At 46.3% G+C, this 6,246-nt stretch overlaps 1 protein-coding gene across 1 annotated transcript in view; it reads right to left on the bottom strand.

Annotated features, from left to right (window-relative positions):
* LOC119393330 (synaptic vesicle glycoprotein 2C) overlaps window positions 1-5,079 on the bottom strand; it is a 163,280-nt gene extending 158,201 nt beyond the window's left edge. The window contains exon 1 of the mRNA XM_037660297.2: window positions 4,938-5,079. The gene's annotated coding sequence lies outside the window, so the exon portion shown is untranslated. The remainder of the gene's footprint in view (window positions 1-4,937) is intronic.
* Window positions 5,080-6,246: the final 1,167 nt, after the last annotated feature.

Below are 6,246 nucleotides of genomic sequence, written 5' to 3'. Positions count from 1 at the left end.
TTCGCGATGGCACGCTCGTTAATTGACCATTTTCGTCAAGTGTTGTCTTTAGGAAGTTTTAGAGAAAGTTAAATGCGCCCGCCTTCAGTGTAGCCTCAGAAAAGGAAGAAAGAAAGCGCGCCTCACGATCACGTATTTATTTAGAACCCAGAACATAAGACAAAACGAAACCTGTGTGCGATAATCGCGAAAGTTTGCTTGCGACATCACACATGGAGGCTAGAAATTTGGCCTTGTTGTTACGACATACTGCAGCATACATAAGAAAGAAAGAAAAAAGAAAACGACTATAGGGAGAACACGTCAAAGGCAAAATGTGTGTGTGTGTGTCGTGTTGGGCCCCTGTGCTCGCGCATTCTGCGTTTTAGCTGCAGTTTTACGCAACAACACCGAAAGTGCACGCTATTTCAGTGGGTATAATAAAAGCGCGCGCATTCTCTTCACTGCAGGAGATGCGTCAACCTTCCAACGAGGGACATCAAAATGCATGCTGAGTATCCTCCCGTAATGCCGGAGATCCGGCGTTCTTACTTTCGAATAACCAAGTGGCAGCGAAACGAAAAGACGTCGTCACGGCACTACAGGGAAAGTATTCTCGGAGAGTTTGTCGCTGGGCTATGAACTTGAAAGGAAGCCTCCATTTCTAGAGATGTATGCACATGTGTGTTGTCACTAGCCGGAAAGACAAGAGCGAAAGTGGAAGACGAGGGAGGTATGTTTACGCTTGTACAACGTATTCCGCGCGTCTATTCTTAGCTGTTTGTCCGTGCTGAACATTTGCCACTATCCCCGATAGTCCCCCAGACAGGCTTTACAAAACTAAGCCAATTTCAACCCAAGTGAGAGCTGTACGAACTGCGGAGCATTCATTCGCCTGTTTCCCTTGTGGTTATCTTGTTTTTATCTACATTTTTTTTGTTCTTATGCGTTCTTTTCTTGTGTTTATGTGCTCTTCTGTGCTCTTCTTTTTTTCCTCAATTCGAATGATTATGTGGTACTTTATATCATTTTCTTGTGATTATGTGATTTGTTCTGCGAACATCTACTTTCTGCTCTATGGTCTCCTTTCTACTGTTTTTCTACTGTCTGCTGCTCTGAGCGCGGATCGTCTAACTCACGGCGCTGGCGTTTCGCCTGCGCTTCTCTCTGCCGTAGATCTGCGTCTGAATCCCGACGCTGGCGTTTCGCTGGCTCGGACAGACGAATCAACCCTTCGGCAACGCTGGCGTTCCAAATGCGCAGCCTGCTCGGCCTACGTGTATCAAACGTAGTACATGCGTGACTCCAACCTCGTGACAACAACGCGAGACATGACACGACAACAGGGCGGTCCCTTAAGCTGCTCCGCAGTTGGGGGCGACCCTAAATTTTGGTTTAGGTGTCTGGTAGTGGCACTCGCACCTCGGCGTTCGTGTGCCTTCGTGTATTCCTTGGGTTAACTTCGCGTTCCGTCGCACTGCCGAGGCGAATCTCGGAGGCCACGTAGAAAGAAGCGCATGGTTCAGATCTGCTCCACCAGGCGCCGCAACAATCCCAGCTGCTAACAAGGAAACCGTCTGCTTTTTCAATGAACTCATTCAATTTTTGATTAATTAGCCTGACAGTTAATTCGCCCATACTTTAAGGAAATTTATGCACCGATATCATATGTATCCAATATAACTCCTAACTTGAACCGGAATCACCGATTTCGTACCAGTTTTACGTTTCAAAATACTTCTTTCCGGATATTCGGAAAACCGGACGGGAGTGCTCGACCGGGAGCGCTTGGAAGAGAAACAGGAGTGGTCACTCGATGCTCGTGCCACTAAAAAAAAAAGAAAAAAAAGTCTCTAAAAGTACGTTGTCTTGCCCTGCAACGTCGATTGATGCAAACGGGATGCATTCGAGGCATCAGAAGCGGTACGCCACGCAACGAAAGGAAAAGGTTGGATCATCTGCCAGTGTACTAACCATGCTGCCATCGTATAAAGTACTTGTCTTGGTACTTCGTGAAATAGTGAAGGGCGAACAGACATGTGCGATGCGCGCTTCCTGCTATCCCACTTCCTGTGTTGTAGGCCGCGGTTGTCAGCCGGCTTTAATTCTCCCAATTTGCCTGTGTCCTTGTCTGTTTGTGCGTACATATTAAACAATATTATTGTGCATATTTTCTTTGTTCCTGTGAGATAGCATGTACGACTTGAAACCAGAATTTCAGCTGTCAGTTTTCGCTTGTGTTTAGTTCATTTATGCTTTGCTTGGCCCAGTAATTAAAGTTAATGTGCCAGGAGTCATGCTTAAGTTAGGACTCGATATATACCAAGTAGATCATGAGCACTTCGTTATCTATTGTATTACTTCTGTGCTGCGACAACAACAACAAGAACAAAAATACATTTTCGAGAACTGCTGCTCCTGACAGCGTATTGTGCCCGGAAAATGTTTTGTTATTACTGGTTTCGTTTTTAGCTTAGACGCCTGTAATTTGTTGTCGGCTTTCTGCTCACCTATGCTTGACCCGCCGTGGTAGGCTGAGGTGTCGCGCTACTAAGCTCGGGTCGCGGGTTCGATTACAGGCAACGGCCGCTGCATTTTGATAGGGGCGAAATGCAATAACACCAGTGTGCCTAAATTTAGGTGTACGTTAAAGAGCCCCAGGTGGTCAAAATTAATCCCGGGTACCCCGTACTACGGCGTTGCTCAATAATCATACTTTGCATAAGAATGGAATCATATTTTGGTTTTGTCACGTAAAACCGCAGGTGTTATTATTACGCAGCTATACTTTCGGTATTTAGAGACGGTACAATCTACTTTAACTTTTCCGACGTCGTTATTCATCTTCAACAAACTTCTCGAAAAGCAGGGCAGAAGATCAAAGAGCTGCATTATTTGCCGTTAAGAGAGCACTTTCAGTCAAATCTGCGTATTGGGGAGCTTGCGGTAGTTATTATGCTAATGAGTAAAATTCCTGTTCGACAGTGAAATCTCTAAAGCCGCCGCCAATAGATTTTCCGTCTTATTCCGACCACATTTCGTTTGACGTCTGCAGGCGAATTCGTTTGCATAATTGAGCAGCAGTTGTTTCTTGTAACCAGCCCCAAACATAAATATAAAAAGAAACCTGAATACAGCGGTAAACGCTACTTGTAATGCGTTTATTGAATTTCTCAGAGCTAGCTGCGATTTTTATATTATTTATGGGTTCATTGCATTGATTTCGTAACGCAGTGACGTTTCTGTGAAAACCCATAAAACTTGGACGATTGCCAACTTTTCCATGCTATCGATTTCATGCCTATATACGACTGTTATAATAACTCCAAACAGCTCTCAGAAGCTACAAAGCACTTTTGCTGTAAGCACTTGTTACAAGTAAACGTTTCCGGACAAAATACATGTCCTTCACCGTCTCTTCAAGCAGTGACCTTGAATTGAGCAAGAGGAGTTGCATTATTCAGTTCCATGAACGAACGCTATCTCCGAAGTCACCACAACGTACACAAACACTGATAAGCGTTTTGTATCGGCTGTCGCTGCCACCACTGTAAGGCGATTGTGCGACCCGACAACTAAGCGCACAGCAGCTTAGCTTGGTTAGAATTGACAGCTTATGTGAGTACCGTTTGAAACTTCATAAATTCAACGTAGCGGCTAGAAATGAGGTCATTTGTGCTCCGTGTAGAGAAACTTTTATTGAAGCCAACTTTTTCAGGTGCATTCCGGAAAGGAAATTGCTCGGCCTGAGAGGTTATAAACGAAAGTTGCCAAATCTTTCATTTATTTGCAACAGCTCACTGATGAAATAGCCGCACTTAACGGCAAGCAGCCTGACCGTATCTGACTTGCATTGGCTGCCCGTTCATTGTGCGGCTAAGAAACAGCACAATCATCATCATCATCATCATCATCATCATCATCATCATCATCACCATCATCATCATCCCGTATCGTTATTTAAAACGTGCTTGACAATTCTTTCTCGTAGGCTAACTGAAGCGCTACGTTTCAGGACTGCTGCGTTACGCTTAGACGTGTGAAAAGTCCGAGACCTCAAAGTACCGAAAGCACGGCCTTTAACAAACGAAGCTCCCCAGATATATATGATTATTGCTAAGAAACTCAATGAGCTCCAATCGGTGCGTTATATTTATAGGGTGTGTAACATTATCTGTCGAAATGCATCGCCGTTTTAAGCTCTGCAACATTTAAGCGTTACAATACACGAACAGCACAGCCGATCACTGGGTTCAATCTAATGGTTTTCACGCGCGCGCGATTCTGAAGTGCAGTGGTTACATTCATGGCAATACAATCCTGCATTCGTGAGTAGCTCATTCGACAGTGCACACAGCAAACGCACGAGCGATTTCGAAAGAAAAGTACCTGAACGAATGTATTATTTGCCATACCATACGCAGTACACAGTTAACAGTGATGCGAATCTTCCCGTCACTGTAAGTGTCGCCAATGCTGCCACGCGAAAGCGTTGCATGAGCAAGAAGTGTGACGACCTTGGCATTGTAAAAAGTTTTTAATTTCTTGCGCAGTTCCCCAACATCAAATTATTTGACTGCATTACGTTGGCCGAACACATGCACATGTGAACTGTACGACTTGATTTCAGTGGCCATGCCCATGTCCAAACACTTTTTTTGTTTTTGTTGTACCGTTGGTCCCAAAGTTATTACTCTCCACTGCATACGTGAAAACTTGCGCATACGTAAAAAAGGACAAAGTGCACGACGCCGCGATTTTTTTTTCATTATAGCTTCCTTCCGTACACAGATCGCGACGCGTCAGATAGCTCTAGGGAGCAGACGCATCACAACACGCGCGCGCACGTACGACAAGCGTGTTTCGATCGGTGCGATAGTGCGTAGCGAGGCAACTACTACGCCGAGTACTACAGCCCACGGCGCGCGCCCCAGAGCACACGCGCCGTAGTGACTCACCTGCTCATCCCCGGAGGAGACGGGTCGAACGGGACGTGCGCTGAACCCACTCCGCCATATTGCGAGCGAACGACTGAAACGCTGCCGGCGCCGGCGCTATCTGGGCTCTCGTGGCCGCCGCTCGCGGCGCTGTCGTCGAAGTGGGGCCCCGGGCTCTCCAGATGGCGCCCGGCGACGAAAGCAAGAGGCGGCGGGGTTTGGCCCTGAACAAGGGAACCCCGGGGTCCGGACCAGCAAAAAGTATCGATTGGGCCTTTCCCACCCCTGCTGCATCAGTGCCGGAGAAGGGGCGGCACAGGCACCTAGGTGCACTGCGTCGCCGCTGGGACAGGCGGACCACCCCGCAAAAACTAAACGAAAGGGGGACTTCTAGGTCAGCCGTTGGAGAACAGAAATCGGAGGTGTTGGCTACGCTCAAGAACATGTCCAGCGGACGACTTGTCTGTTCTTAGAAAGCTTGCACTTCTCTGGCGAGCAAGAAATGCGAGCACAGAATTTGTAGCTCGAAAAAACTGTCTGCCTCTTGGGGGTCACGGCCAGCCGCCACCGACGAGTCGCTTGTCTGACCCTGCGACTGGCTATCTGCGCTCAATGTCAGTGTCACGCATTATGAATACGCCTGCGTTTGCTATGAAATTTGACATGCTATAGCGACGATGTCAGTATGGACATTAACAAAGAGAAACAAGAGACGAGAATGGCAGATAGGTTAACCAGAACGATAAAGTCCGGTAGGCTAACCTGCACTGGGGAACAAGAGCGGGGAAAGGTAAAGAATTAGTGTGAATATAGAGAGAGAAAAATCGGAAGCATAGACACACCATCACAAATGCATCTGACTTCCGCTGCCCGCTATCACTTGTCTATGGGAACAAACACCCTTCTAAGGTTTTGTGTCAAAGAATGTAGTGAGTTCTACGACGCGATTGTTTAACAAACAGGACTTATTCATGTCCTAGTCGGCACTGCTTTGAATGTATGTTGTTAGCGGAAATTGCCTGCTAAATTTAATAAAAATATTGAATCCACGCTACAGCGGCCGTTACATATGATCGCTTCGTGTTATTGTGCCATGCATTATCACGCATTATACTTCTTAAGTACAGCGTCCCTCCCGGAGTCAATAAAGAAAAATGACATTTCTGTATTTAATATATAACGAGCATCGTAGGTATTGTGCAGCTTATAGAAAAGCTAGATGTGACAGCAAAGCCCACATTGTCACATAAAGCTTTCATGGCAATGCGACATAAAAGAAAACGTGGGCCCTACACGCAAGTACTGATCAAAGCCACAAAAAATACCGTCG

The sequence above is a fragment of the Rhipicephalus sanguineus genome, chromosome 5 (assembly GCF_013339695.2).
Source record: "Rhipicephalus sanguineus isolate Rsan-2018 chromosome 5, BIME_Rsan_1.4, whole genome shotgun sequence".
NCBI classification, from domain to species: Eukaryota; Metazoa; Arthropoda; class Arachnida; order Ixodida; family Ixodidae; genus Rhipicephalus; species Rhipicephalus sanguineus.
The sequence above is the reverse complement of the archived record's forward strand: the minus strand, read 5'-3'. Positions and strand labels throughout refer to the sequence as shown.